Source organism: Tursiops truncatus (assembly GCF_011762595.2).
Source record: "Tursiops truncatus isolate mTurTru1 chromosome Y unlocalized genomic scaffold, mTurTru1.mat.Y SUPER_Y_unloc_1, whole genome shotgun sequence".
NCBI classification, from domain to species: Eukaryota; Metazoa; Chordata; class Mammalia; order Artiodactyla; family Delphinidae; genus Tursiops; species Tursiops truncatus.
The window spans coordinates 128,188-144,479 of NW_022983136.1; the positions used below are offsets into that span (position 1 = coordinate 128,188).

A 16,292-nucleotide genomic window follows, 5' to 3' on the forward strand; every position below is an offset into this window, starting at 1 on the left:
AGGCATTGACTAGCAGATTGGGATTCACGTATGCACACTAATATATGTAAAACAGAATAGCAGTCAGGAATAAATTTGAACTAAGTGCACTCTTCCCAACACTCTGGAATAACCTAAATGGAAAGAGCATAGAAAAGAGCATAGATACATATACATGTATAATGGATTCAGGTGGCTGTACAGCAAATGAAATACAACAGTGTAAATTAAGTGTATTCCCGTATAAGATAAAACTTCAATTTAAATTAAAGGAATACCTCCTGTATTCCCTATGTCTTCGGTAACCCAGCCGGGGTCACATCCATGGAGTCTCGGATGGCTTTGGTTGCAAAGCTGTACTGTGGTGGTACTGAGGCAGTTGGGGAGGATTTTCCAGCAAAGGGGTCAAGCTTGCATCTGTAGTGCCTCATCCACTCTGAACGACACCACTGTCTCCACATCCGGGAGTGCTTTGCTATAGATATTTAAGCACAATACACCAAAGAATGATGGACTATGAGGCTGCAAGAACGCTGTGAAAACATGCATTGTCCAGGTATCTTGGTGCTGAGTTTCCCACGTCCAGCTTCCTACCTCAGATTCAGCCCATTCCCGACAGCAACACTCTCATCTAGGGGATTCTGCCGGGTTTGTGATCTGTCAAGTGGCTGGAGGTTAAGGGGGAAGATGTAATGGGACACAATGTCTTGGGTATTTGTTTTGGTACCAACCAGTCCACTCTGAATTCTGGGACACGATTTTACCAAATTACTGGATTCCTGGATAACCAGACTCTGGTTGAAGAAAATCCTGCCGATCTTTGGCCGCTTCTTTTAACAACAACTTAAAAACCGGTGTTTAGGGGCACTTCATAATCAAATAGTCAGGGGCGCTGTGAAGGACATCTACCCTCCAGGAAGGTCCTGGGGATGGTCATTGATAAATGATTCAAATCAGGGACCACTTTCAACAAGCCAAATCAAGATGTACATTTTATTCAAAGTGTTATTAAAAAATAACTCACACAAAAGGAACGGTGGTCTACATTGGTAAGTATTTCAGAAAGGGAAATGCAACCTACAGAAAGGCATCACCCCGTAGCAGTCAGAATTGGCAAGATCAAAATGTCTACAGGCAATACATGCAGGAGAGGGCTTGGAGAAATGAGAATTCGTTTAAGACATTTGCAGGGCTGCACATTGGAAACGGGCATTATGGATAGCAGTATAGAGTTTTCCTAAACAAGTACTACAAGAATTACCATATGGTCATCCAATGGCCTCCTAGACAGACATAAATAGAGTACCATCATTGCAAATTACACCAGCAACCCTATGCACCATGCAGACCAATGTGTGATAACCCAGATATGGAACCGACAGACGGCCCATCAACAATTGATTGACAAATAAAATGTGGTACATATATACAGTAGAGTATTACACAGACATAAAAATATACAAGGTGAAATATCCACTACAGCAACATGGAAGGACCTGGATTTGATACCACTCTGGATAGTAAGTTAGACAGAGAAAGATACATATCCTGGGATTTCTCTTATGGGTGGGATTTAAAACTTGATGTAAATAAACTATACTTTACAACACAGAAACCGAGTCACATACGTAGATGCAAAAGGATGGGTACCAAAGGGTGAAGTTTGGGGGGAGGTATAAACAAGGAGGTTGGGATTAACATATGCACACTAATATACATATAAAAGAGAACACCAGCCAGGACTTAAGACTCACTCAGTCAAATGTTCCCAACACTGTGGAAGAAGCTATATGGAGGGAGAATTGAAAATAGTATATATATATATATATATATATATATATATATATATACATACAGATATATAGATATACACGTATAACGGATTTAAGGGCTTGTACAGCCAAAGAAACAGCAGTGTAAATCAAGCATGTTCCAGTATAAAATAAAAATTCAATTCAAATTAAAGGAATACTTCCTGTATTCTGTAAGGCCTCGGTGACCAGGACAGGGGTCACAGCCCTGGAGCCGCAGTAGGCTTGGATCCAAAAGCTGTAGTGTGGTGGGACTGAGGGAGCTGCAGCGGATTTGCCAGCAGAGGGATCCAGCTTGCACCTGCAGTGCCTCATCCACTATGAACGGCAAGATCAGCTCAACATCCAGGAGTGCTTTCCTATAGCTAGCTAAGCCTAGTGCACTCAAAGAATGATGGAACTGTGGCTGGTAGGGTGCTGTGAAAACACCCGGCGTCCAGGTCTCTTGGTGCTGGGGTTCCCACGTCCAGCTTCCTTCATCATGGTCACCCCAATTACCGACGGCAAAACTCTCAGCTCGGCAATATTGCTGGGAATGGGATCTGTCTAGTAATTGGAGGGTAAAAGGGAAGAAGTAATGGTACACCATGCCTTGTTTACATGTTGTGGCACTTCCCACTGTAATTTATATTCTGGGACAAGATTTCCCCAAACAACTGGAAACCCTGATAACCGGACTCTGCTTGGAAAAAATCCGGCCAATCTGTGGCTGCTTTTTGTAAAAACAACTTAAAAACCAGGTCTTAGGGGAACTTCAAAATCAAAAACTGAACCGCGCTGTAAAGGACGCCTACGCTTCAGTTATATCCTGTGGAAGGTCACTGAAAAAGGATTCAAATCAAGGCTCTCTGTCAACAAGCCAATTTCAACAGGTACATTTTATTCCCAGTGTTTTTAAAAAGTAACTCACTCACCAGGAAAAGTGATCTACATCACTAACTACTTAAGAAAGGTAAATGCAACCTGTAGCAAGGTATCACCTCACAAGAGTCAGAATGCCTGTGGTCAAAATGTCTACAGGAAATATACGTGGGAGAGGGCTTGGAGAAATGAGAATCCCGCTAAGCCGTTCATAGGACTGCATAATGGAAACTGGCATTATGGGAAAATGTTTGCAGGTTCCCTAAGTGAATACACCAAGAACTACCCTATGGAAACCCAAAGGCCCTCTGGGACAGATAAAAATAGAACACCATGCTTGCAAATCACCCCTGCAACCCTAAGTTGCTTGCAGACCTATTTATGATAAACAAGATATGGCAGCCAGCATACGGTCAATCAACAGATGATTGAAAAAAATTATTGTACATATATACATTGCACTATTATACAGCCATGTAAAAGGATGAAAAAATGCAAATATAAAAACGTGGAAGGACCTGGATGGATCACATTCAAGATCCTAAATTAGACAGAGAAATACATTTCATAGGACATATCATCATTCGGTTAAAACTTGAAACAAGTAAACTATACCTTAAAAACACAGACCGAGTCACTGACGTAGAAACAAATTTGTACCACATGGAGAAGGTTGGCAGAGGTATAAACTAGGAGGCTGGGTTTAACACATGCACACTAATATATATCACACTGATACAAGCCAGGACCTACATTGAACTCAAACAAGTGTTCCCAACACTGTGGAATAAACTACATGGGAACACATTCCAAAAGAGAATAGATATATGTACATATAGAATGGAGTCAAGCGTCTGGAGCACTACAAAATAACAACACAGTAATTAATTATGTTGCACTATAAAATAAAAATTCAATTAATAATAAAATAAAATAATGCACCCATATTCCCCTCAGGCCTCGTTGACGTTGCCTGGAGTCACAGCCTTGGAGGGTGAGCAGGCTTGGGTTCCAACGCTGGACTGCGGTGGGACCGAGGCACCTGGGGAGGATTTGCCAGCAAAGCGGTCCCACGTGAAACTGTAATGCCTCGTCCACCATGGACGGCACCACTATCTCCATATGTAGGAGTGCCTTCCTACGGCTAGCCAAGCACAATGAACTCAAAGAATGACGGATCCTGTGGCTGAAAGACCGCTCTGAAAACACCCGGTATCCAGATGTTTTGGGGCTGGGGTTCTCACCTCTAGCCTTCTTCCTCAGAATCGTCCCAGTTACCTGCTTCAACACTCTCGTCTCGGGGAAGTTGCCGGGATGCGGATCTGTCAAATATTGTAGTGTCAGGGGGAGCAAGTAATGAGACACACTGCTTTGGGTGTTTGTGATGGCACATTACGCTCTAATTTCCATTCGGAGACACGAGTTTTCCGAAGGTCAGGATTCCCGAATAACCGGACAGTGCTAAAAAAAAATTCTGCCCCCCTGTGGCCACTTCTTGTAACAGCAATTTCAGAACCGGTGGTGAGTGGAACTTCATAATAAAAAATCCTGAGGCGCTAGAAAGTACAACTACCCTCAAGAAATGTCCTGGGAAAGGTCATTAAAAAAGGATTCAATTCAGTGCCCTTGTTCATCACACCAATTTGAAGAGGTACGTTTTATTCCCAGTGTTCTTAAAAAAAAGCTCACAAGGAATAGAGATGTACATCACTATGTATTTCAGAAAGGGAAATCCATCTTACAGCAAGGTATCACTCCGCAGCAGTCAGAATGGGCAAGGTCAAATGTCTTCAGGCAATCCATACGAGAGAGGGCTTGGAGAATTGAGAGTTACCCCAAAGGCATTCGTAGCAGTGCACATTAGAACCTGCCTTTATGTAAAACAGAATGCAGTTTCTCGCATATATACACCGAGTACAAAACTATGATCAGATATGGCTTTCATGGAATTATATGTGCAGGACACCTTCCTTGAAAATCACAAAGGCACCCGTTCGCTCCTTGCGGAGCCATGTATGACAGCCCTGATACACAGAAACCATGAAGCCCACACACAGAGGAATGAAAATAGACAGTGGGGTACATATATACAATGGAGAATTACACAACCATAAAAATGTATGAAAAAATGCCCACTGAAGCAACATGGAAGGACCTGGATTTGGTCACATTCAGGATAGTAAGTTAGACACAGAAAGACACATATCCTGGGATATCTCTTATGGGTTGTGTTTAACAGTTGCCACAAATAAACTATACTTTACAACAGAGAAACCGAGTCACAGACATAGACACCAAAGTTTGCATACCAAAGTGAGAAGTTTCGGTGGAGGCATAGACTAGTAGATTGGGATTCACATATGCACACTAATATATGTAAAACAGAATAGCAGTCAGGAGTAAAGTTGGACTAAGTGAACTGTTCCCAACACCCTGGAATAAACTAAATGGGAAGAGCATAGAAAAGAGCATAGATACATATACATGTATAACAGAGTCAAGTGGCTGTACAGCCAATGAAACACAACAGTGTAAATTAAGTGTGTTCCCGTATAAGATAAAACTTCAGTTTAAATTAAAGAAATACCACCTGTATTACCTAAGTCTTCGGTGAGCCGGCCAGTGTCACACCCCTAGAGTCTCGGATAGCTTGGTTCACAAAGCTGTACTGTGGTGGGACTGAGGCAGCTCCGGAGGATATTCCAGCAAAGGGTTCATCTGTAATGCCTAATCCACTCTGAACGGCACCACTATCTCCATATCCAGGAGTGCTTTGCTATACCTACAAAAGGTCAATGCACCGAAAGAATGTTGGACCATGAAGGTGCAAGTGTGCTGTGAAAACTCGAATTGTCCAGGTACCTTGGTGCTGGGGTTCTCACGTGCAGCCTCCTACCTTAGAGTTGCCCCACTTGCTGATGGAAATACTCTCATCTAGGAGATTCTGCCGGGTTGGTGATCTGTCAAGTGGCTGGAGGGTAAGGAGGAAGATGTAATGGGACTCAATCCCTTGGGTATTTGTTTTGGTACCTACCACTCTACTTTGAATTCTGGGACACGATTTTCCCAAACGACTGGATTCCCGGATAAACAGACTATTGTTGAAAATAATCCTGTTGATATTTGGCCGCTTATTTTTAACAAAAACTTAAAAACCGGTGCCTACCATAACTTCATAATTAAAACGTCAGTGGCACTGTGAAGGACATCTACCCTCCAGGAAGATCTTGAAGCTGGTCATTGAAAAAGGATTCAAATCAAGGCCCACTTTCAACAAGCCAATTTCAACAGGTACATTTTATTCAAAGTGTTCTTAAAAAATAACTCACACACAAGGAAAGGTGATCTACATATTTAAGTATTATCGAAAGGGAAATGAAACCTACAGAAAGGTATCAGCCTGCAGCTGTCAGAATGGGCAAAGTCAAAATGTCAACAGGAAATACATGCTGGAGATGGCTTGGAGAAGTGAGAATCCCGCTAAGCCGTTCGTAGGACTCCACATTGGAAACGTTCATTATGGAAAGCAGTATGGAGGTTCCCTAAATAAGTACACCAAGAACTATTGTATGGTCACCAATGGGCTCCTAGACAGACATACTGAGACCAGCATCGTTGCAAATTATACCGGCACCCGTATGCACCATGCAGACCTATGTGTGATAACACAGATATGGAACCGACTGACAGCCCATCAACAGTTGATTGAAAAACTAAATGTGGTACATATATACAGTGCAGTATTACACATAAGACATAAAAATATATGAACAAAATACCCACTACAGCAAAATTGAAGGCCCTGGATTTGATCACATTCAGGATAGTAAGTTAGACAGAGAAAGACTCATATCCTGGGATATCTTTTATGGGTGGATTTTAAAACTTGATGCAAATAAACTATACTTCACAACACAGAAACAGAATCACAGACATAGAGTCAAAGTATGGGTACCAAAAGGAGAAGTTTGGGGGAGGCATAAACAAGGAGGTTGGGATTAACATATGCACACTAATATACATATAAAAGAGGACACCAGCCAGGACTTCAGTTTTACTCAGTCAAATGTTCCAAACACTCTGGAATATGCTTTACATAGAGAGAATTGAAAAGAGCATATATAGATATAGATAGTGATATATAGATAGAGATATATAGATATATACGTATAACGGATTCAGGTGGCTGTGCAGCCAAAGAACCACAGCAGTGTAAATTAAGGATATTCCAGTATAATATAAAAATTCAGTGTAAATTAAAGGATTTTTTCTGTATTCCATAAGGCCTTGGTGCCCAGACCAGGAGTCACATCCCTAGAGCCACAGTAGGCTTGGGTCCCAAAGCTGTACTGTGCTGTGACAGAGGCAGCTGGGGTGAATTGCCGGCAGAGTGTTCCAGCTTGCACCTGTAGTGCCTAGTCCACTATGAATGGCAAGATCATCTCCACATCCAGGAGTGCTTTCCTATAGCTAGCTAAGCCCAGTGCACCCAAAGAATGATGGAACCTGTGGCTGGAAAAGTGCTGTGAAAATACCCAGCGTGCATGTCGCTTGTTGCTGGGTTTCCCACGTGCAGGTTCCTTCCTCAGAGTCGCCCCAATTTCTGTTGGCAAAACTCTCATCTAAGCGATTTTCCCGGGATGGGCATCTGTCGAGTATTTGGAGGGTAAAAGGGAAGAAATAATGGGACACAATTCCTTGGGTACATGTTGTGGCACTTCCCGCTGTATTCGGAATCCTGGGACACGATTTTCCCGAACCACTGGAAACCCCGATAACTGGACTCTGCTTGGAAAATATCCAGCCAATCTGTGGCTGCTTTTTGTAACAACAACTTAAAAACCAGTTCTTAGGGGAACTTCATAATCAAAACGTCATAGGAACTGTAAAGGACACCTCGATTCCAGTAATGTCCTGTGGAAGTTCACTGAAAATGGATTCAAATCAAGGCTCTCTGTCAACAAGCCAATTTCAACAGGTATATTTTATTCCAAGTGTTCTTGAAAAATAACTAACTCACAAAGAAAAGTGATCTACATCACTAAGTATTTAAGAAACGGAAATGCAACGTGCAGCAAGGTATTACCTCACAAGAGTCAGAATGCCTGTGGTCAAAATGTTTACAGGCAATATATGTGGGAGAGGGCTTGGAGAAATGAGAATCCCACTAAGCCATTCATAGGACTGCATAATGGAAACTGGCATTATTGTAAACTCAATGCAGTTTCCCTAAATTCCCAAGAATTACCCTATGGAAACCCTATGGCCCTCTGGGACAGAAACAAATAGAACACCATCTTTGCAAATCACAACAGCACCCCTACGTTGCTTGCAGACCTATTTATGATAACCAAGATATGGTACCCACCAGACGGCCCATCAACGGATGATTGAAAAACGATGTGGTACATATATATAATGGACTATTATACAGAAGTAAAAAAGGATGAAAAAATGCATATATAAAAACTTGGAAGACCTGGATGGATCACATTCAGGATACTAAGTTAGAAAGAAAAAGAAATATCTTAGAATATCTCTTATTGTTGGGTGTAAAACTTGATACAAATAACTATACTTTACAAACACAGACCAAATCACAGACGTTGAAACAAATTTGTACCACATGGAGAAGGTTGGGAGAGCTATAAACTAGGAGGCTGGGCTTAACACATGCACACTAATGTATATTATACCGATACCACCCATGAACTACGCTGAACTCAAACAACTGTTCCCAACACTGTGAAATAACCTTCATGGGAACACAATCCAAAAGACAATAGATATATGTACATATAGAACGGAATCAAGCTACTGGAGTGCTACAAAAAACACAACACAGTAATTAATTATGTGGCACTATAAAATAAAAATTCAATTAGTAATAAAATGAAAGAATGCACCCCTATTGCCCTCATGTCTAGTTGACCTTGCCTGGAGTCACATCCTTGGAAGGTGAGCAGGATTGGGTCCCAACACTGGACTGTGGTTGGACCGAGGCAGCTGGGGTGGATTTGCCAGCAAAGCAGTCCGCCGTGCATCTGTAGTGCTTCGTATACCTTGGACGACACCACTATCTCCATATGTAGGAGTGCCTTCCTACAGCTAGCCAAGCACAATGAACTCAAAGAATGACGGATCCTGTGGCTTAAAGACTGCTGTGAAAACACCCGGAGTCCAGATGTTTTGGTGCCAGGGTTCTCACCTCTAGCCTTCTTCACAGAATCGTCCCAGTTACCTACCTCAACACTCTCGTCTCGAGGAATTTGCCGGGATCAGGATCTGTCGAATATTGGGGTGTCAGGGGGATCAAGTAACGGGACACACTCCTTTGGGCGTTTCTGATGGCACATTCCGCTCTAATTTCCGTTCAGGGACACGAGTTTTCCGAAGGTCAGGCTTCCCGTATAACCGGACAGTGCTAAAAAATTCTGACTCCTTGTGGCCGCCTCTTGTAACAGCAACTTAAAAACTGGTGGTTAGTGGAACTTCGTAATCAAAAATACTGAGGCGCTGTAAAGTACACCTACCCTGCAGAAATGTCCTGGGGAAGGTCGTTGAAAAAGGATTCAAATCAGGGCCCTTGTTCAACAAGCCATTTTGAAGAGCTGCGCTTTATTCCCAGTGTTAAAAAAAAACTCACAAGGAATAGTGTTCTATATCACTAAGTATTTGAGAAAGGGAAATCCAACTTACGAAAAGGCATCACACACACTGCATCTGATCAAGGTCAGATGTCTACAGGCAATCCATGCTAGAGAGGGCTAGGAGAAATGAGAATTCCCCCAAGGCATTCGTAGCAGTGCATATTAGAAACTGGCCTTATGGAAACCAGTATGCAGTTTCTCGCATATATACACCAAGTACTAACCCATGATCAGACAATGGTTTTCCTGGAAGTATATGTGCAGAACATCATCCCTGAAAATCACAAAGGCACCCCTTCCTCCCTTGCTGAGCCATGTATGATAGCCCTGATATGCATAAACCACAATGTCCACCCACAGAGGAATGAAAATAGACAATGGAGTACATATACAAAATGGAGGATTACACAACCATAAAAATGTATGAAAAAATACCCACTAAAGCAACATGGAAGGACCTGGATTTGGTCACATTCAGGATAGTAAGTTAGACAGAGAAAGACAAATATCCTGAGATATCTCTTATGGGTGGGGTTTAAAACTTGACACAAATAAACTCTACTTTACAACATGGAAACTGAGTCACAGATTAGACACCAAAGTACGGGCACCAGAGTGAGAAGGTTGGGTGGAGTCATTGTCTAGCAGATTAGGATTCACATATGCAAACTAATATATGTAAAACAGAATAGCAGTCAGGAATAACGTTGAACTAAGTAAACTTTTCCCAACACTCTGGAATAACTTAAATGGAAAGAGCATAGAAAAGAGCAAAGATACATATACATGTATAACAGAGTCAAGTGGTTGTACAGCCAATGAAACACAACAGTGTAAATTAACTGTGTTGAATTGATAATTAAAACATCAATTTAAATTAAAGGAATAGGCGCACTTCCTGTGTTTGTGGTTCGCAGCTGCAGGTTCCCGGCTCGTGCCCCGCAGCTCCTGAGCTTTGCGGAAAGAAGAGATTACTCAAAAACAATTCTGAAGTAGAGGACGCAGTTGTAGTGAGCTTTTTGCTAAGCTTTTCAGCCCAGAACAGCTATGGAATTCAGAGCAGTTTCAAGCCCTGTACCTCCGAATTCTCAGGAACAAGAGCTAATACTTGTGAAAGTAGAAGAAAGATTTTCTTGGGGTCAGAAACGTAAGCAGAATGGGAGTACCCAATCCTGCCAGGAATTGTTTCACCAGCAGTTTTGAAAGTTTTGCTTCCAGGAGACATCTGGGCCCCGGGAGGCTCTGGGCCGACTCCAGGAGATTTGCTCTCAGTGGCTGAGGCCAGAGTTGCACATGAAGGAGCAGATCCTGCAGCTGCTGGTGCTGGAGCAGTTCCTGAGCATCCTGCCTGAGGAGCTGCAGATCTGGGTTCAGCAACACAGTCCAAAAAGTGCTGAGGAAGCTGTGACTCTTGGAGGATTTGGAGAGGGAATTTGATGATCCAGGGCAGCATGTCCCAGCTAATCCACAGGGACCAGCAGTGCCATGGATGGATTTGACATGTCTTGGACCATCCCAGGAGTTAACAAACTTTGAACTCCAGCCTTTAAAGACACAGCTGAAACTCTCGGAACCTTGCCTTTCTCACAGAAGCGATTGTGAGAACAATGGATCAGCAACAAAGAAGGACATTTCAGGAGAGAAGTCGCAAAGACTTCCCCAGAAGCCTTCATTTGGAGGAATTAGTGAACATGAAAAAAGCTATTCAGAGTGGCAGCAAGGAAGTGCTACAGGGGAGAAATTAAGAAGATCCCCTTCCCAAGGGGGCAGTTTTAGTCAAGTAATCTTCATACACAAATCTCTAGGAAACAAAGACCATCCTGAGCCCCAGAGAAGCTTGACTCTAAATACAAACTCTATAACATATCAGAAAGTTCCTATAGAAGAGAGACCTTACAGGTGTGACGTATGCGGGCACAGCTTCAAACAGCATTCTGCTCTAACTCAACAACAGAAAATCCATACTGGAGAAAAGCCATACAAATGTAGCCAGTGTGGGAAGGCCTTTAGTTTGAGGTCCTATCTTATCATTCATCAGAGAATTCATAGTGGTGAGAAAGCATATGAATGTAGTGAATGTGGGAAGGCCTTCAACCAGAGCTCAGCCCTCAGTAGACATGGGAAAATCCATACTGGTGTGAAAGCTTGTAAATGTAATGAATGTGGCAAAGCATTCAGTCAAAGTTCATCTCTCATTATCCATCAAAGAATTTGCACTGGTGAGAAACCCTACGAGTGTAATGAGTGTGGGAAAACCTTTAGCCAAAGCTCAAATCTTATTAGACACGAGCGAATTCATACAGGAGAAAGACCTTATGAATGTAATGAGTGTGGAAAAGCTTTCAGGCAGAGTTTAGAGCTGATAACCCATCATAGAATAGTGGAGAGAAACCCTATTAATGTAGTGAGTGTGGAAAAGCCTTCAGTCTGAGCTCAAACCCCATTAGACACCAGAGAATTCACAGTGGAGAGGAACCTTATCAGTGTAATGAATGCAGCAAAACCTTCAAAAGGAGCTCAGCCCTTGTTCAACATCAGAGAATCCACTCTGGGGATGAGGCTTACATATGTAGTGAATGTGGGAAGGCTTTCAGGCACAGATCAGTCCTCATGTGCCATCAGAGAGTCCACACTGCAAAGTGACTTATGAATACAATGAATACTGTAAACACTTCAGTCAGGCTTCTATCTTTGTTAGTTAAAAGGGTTTAATTTACTTTGGAGTAAGACTCCATGGAGGTGGTTGTACAGTACTAGATCTCAAATCAATCTGACTTTATATAGCACTTGCCAGTGCTCATGCACATTGTCCCCTGAAAGTTTTCCTGTGACTAATTAGAAGAGCAGACAGAAGAATCATTGCTTCCACCTTTCTCTTACCAGTAAGAATACTCAGGAACTGCGAAAGATGGGACTATAACATTGAAATATCATTTTCCATGAGAATGTCACAAAGGGCACAGCAACTCTGTCACTGCATCTAATTGTCAGTGGGCCAGATTTGGAGGATGGTGTGGAGATTATGAGGGATATTTTGTCTCAGGAATACAAAAATTTTACTGACCAGTTAAGAACAGTGGCAGGGCAGCAAGATATGGGGAAACAGTTTCATCGATAACTTATTGAGCCCACGGCAGACCAGAAGTGAGATAGTGAAAAGGAAATACAAATTAAGTTATGCAACAGTTATTTTTTGAGTGGCTGTTTTGTTCCAGGCACTAGGGATACAGTGGAAAATAAGACCATATCTTCAGTTTCACAGACAACACAAACAGGCAGTGAACTGTGGTACAATCAGTGCTGTGTGATGTTAAGGAGTACCTGGCCCAACCTTGGATCAGGGGAGGCTTCTGAGAAAAATTGTCTGAAGGATGAGTGGCCAGGAATGTAGGCCGGCCAGGAAGACAGTCTGGCACATCTGAGGAAAAGAAAAGGCCATTTTGCCTGGAGTATTCTTTTTGAGTTCCTTTTGAAGTGGATTCCTGTCTGTAGGAAAAGCATGCATGTGGCCAGAATCTCTGTTTACTACAGTGCCTATAGTGAAAAATGAGCCAGTGGAGAAATATGTTAATAGACAAAACCTGGAGTCCTTGGAGCATGGGGTGGTGAGGAGCTTTGTCTTGGTTTGTATGACCCCAGGGTAAGGGTTAAAATATAGTTTCCTTGTCCAATCTGGAGGCTAGGGCTTCCATGTGGGTGAGGGCAGGGGGCCAGAAAGAGCCCAGTCTAGAAGTTAAGAGTCTTAGAGTTCCAAATCTCACCCTCACAGACATAAAGACTCCTTTGATTCTTAAGACGTGACCAGCGCTTCTGCCGGCTTCCTCCTAACTCCCCAGGCTCCGGGTCGGAAGCCGCTACGGCTGCCATTTCATTTGTTTCTGGGTCTGTACTCTCACAGTTCCTAGTGTGCACCCCTAGGCTCAGGCACTAAAAACTTCCTCCATTGCTGGGTCTGTTACTCTCCAGGCGCCTCCCATGTGTTCAATTTTGTCATATCAGCAGTATTTCACAGTCTTGTGAAAGGGAAAGACCATGCTAAAGGGAAATAACAGTAACAGTCACGATCCATCCAGAGAGACTGCCCTCTTCTGAGGGACCCAGCAGGAAAAGGGTCCCTAGACTGGTGCTTCACAGTGCAATGCAGAAAGGTGTATAGGTTAGTCAGCAACAGAAAGACATGTTATTTAAAATACCTAATAGGACAGAGTTACGACACACCTTACCAAAAATTCAAGCCTTTGGGAATCTCGAGTCCTCTACATAGGAAGAGTTTTAATGAGGATAAATAAAGAAGTAATGTTTCTATTGGGGCATGAGCATGTACTAACCAGTAAGAATGGCAGGAGGACTAGATGTCCATGCTTGGAGACAGAATGTGACAAAAGAAAGGGCTAGGTTAAATAACAAAATAGCATGGTAAAACTATTCAACTCATATTCCTCTTCCATAGAGGAAGATCCAATCAAACTGAAAAGGGCAGAACAAATGTTAAGTAGGAATTGATACAACATATATTACAAAAGGCAAATATTCTTTATATAGAGGGTTCTTACATATATTGGTAAGAAACATAATAGGTACTTGCAAAGGGCTTTGTGTATATGTATTACTTCTCAGCCCATATTTTGCAAATGAAGAAATGAAGGCTTGAGGTCATGGCTTACTCAAGGTCATGTAGCTACAAAGTGGTGAGCTCAGACTTTAAACCCAGGCAGTAGGAATCCAGAATGAGTCTGGGGAGCCACTTCTCTGTACTATCTCCCCATGAAAAAGTCCCAATAGAAAAAAGTAGTACTTAAATAGGCGAATCACAAAAGAATAAATGCCAATGGACAATAAATATTAGCCTTGCTAGAATTAAAAATGTATATTAAAGCAGGAGTTGAGATGGCACTTTTTTTCCCTCATAAAACTAACAAAGATTCAGGGAAATTGGGACTCTATTGCTGCTGGTGAGATGTGAATAGATGCTGTGTGTGGCAATCAATACCAGAAGGCTTAAACATTGCCTTTTGACTTTAAAATTCTACCTGGAAATGTATGCTTCAGAAAACATCATGAATGTATACAAGTCTTAAAAGTTGTTAAAAGTGATGTTGATTAATATTAAATAAGAAAGTGTTCATATCTTAACTAAAAACATAAGATGATATGTACAATATGATTTGTGTAAAAATATATTAATGCATTAAAAATATTGGAAATATATATAAAAAATATAAATTAAAGGAATACCTCCTGTATTCCCTAAGTCTTTGGTGACTGGGCCGGGGTCACATCCCTGGAGTCTCGGAACGCTTGGGTCGCAAAGCTGTACTGTGGTGGGACTGAGGCAGCTGGGGAGAATTTTCCAGGAAAGGGGTCAAGCTTGCATCTGTAGTGCCTCATCCACTCTGAACGGCACCACTATCTCTACATCCAGGAGTGCTTTGCTATAGCTACATAAGGCCAATGCACCCAAAGAATGATGGACCATGAGCCTGCAATGGTGCTGTGAAAACACGCATTGTCTAGGTATCTTGGTGCTGGGTTTCCCACGTCCAGCCTCCTACCTCAGGGTCGCCCCATTTGCCGACAGCAACACTCTCATCTAGGGGATTCTGCCAGGATGGTGACCTGTCAAGTGGTTGGAGGTTAAGGGGGAAGACGTAATGGGACACAATCTCTTGGGTATTTGTTTTGGTACCAACCCCTCTACTTTGAATTCAGGGACACGATTTTCCCGAATGACTGGATTCTCGGATAACCAGACTCTAGTTGAAAATAATCCTGCCGATCTTTGGCCGCTTCTTTTAACAACAATTTAAAAACCGGTGCTTAGGGGAACTTCATAATAAAAAAGTCAGTGGCGCTGCGAAGGACATCTACCCCACAGGAAGGTCCTGGGGATGGTCTTTGAAAAAGGCTGAAAATCAAGGCCCATTTTCAACAAGCCAATTTCAAGAGTACATTTTATTCAAAGTGTTCTTAAAAAGTAACTCACACACAAGGAAAGGTGATCTATATCGGTCAGTATTTCAGAAAGGGAAATGCAACCTACACAAATGTATCAGCCCGCAGCAGTAAGAATGGGCACGGTCAAAATGTCCATAGGCAATATGTGTGGGAGATGGCTTGGAGAAATGAGAAACCCGCTAAGCCGTTCGTAGGACTTCACGTTGGATACGGGCATTATGGAACGCAGTATGGAGGTTCCCTAAATAAATACACCAAGAACTATCATATGGTGACCCAATGGCCTCGGAGACAGACATACATAGACCACTATCTTTGCAAATAACATCGGCACCCCTATGCGCCATGCAGACCTACGGGTGATAACCAAGATATGGAACAGACTGACAGCCCTCAACAGTTGATTGACAAATAAAATGTGGTACATATATAGAGTGGAGTATTACACAGACATAAAAATACATGAACAAAATACCCACTACAGCAACATGGAAGGAATTGCATTTGATCACATTCAGGATAGTAATTTAGACAGAGAAAGACTCATATTCTGGGATATCGCTTATGGGTGGGGTATAAAACTAGATGCAAATAAACTATACTGTAAAACACAAATAATGAATCACAGACGTAGAGAGCAAATTATGGGTACAAAAAGGAGAATTTTGGAGGGAGGCATAAACAAGGAGGTTGGGATCAACATATGCACACTAATATACATGCAAAAGAGAACACCAGCCAGGACTTAAGTTTTACGCAGTCATATGTTCCGAACATTCTGGAATAGGCTTTACAAAGAGAGAATTGAAAAGAGCATATATAGATGTAGATAGAGATATACAGATAGAGATATATATAGATATTCACGTATAACGGATTCAAGTGGCTGTACAGCCAAAGAACCACAGCAGTACAAATTAAGGATGTTCCAGTATAAAATAAAAATTCAATTCAAATTAAAGGAATATTTCCTGTATTCCGTAAGGCCTTGGTGACCAAGACAGGGGTCACATCCCTCGACCGCAGGAAGCTTGGT

The 16,292-nt window shown here is 42.2% G+C and overlaps 1 pseudogene; it reads left to right on the forward strand.

Annotated features, from left to right (window-relative positions):
- Nucleotides 1-10,348: 10,348 nt before the first annotated feature.
- Nucleotides 10,349-11,944, forward strand: LOC117310618 (zinc finger protein 397 pseudogene; annotated as a pseudogene).
- Nucleotides 11,945-16,292: the final 4,348 nt, after the last annotated feature.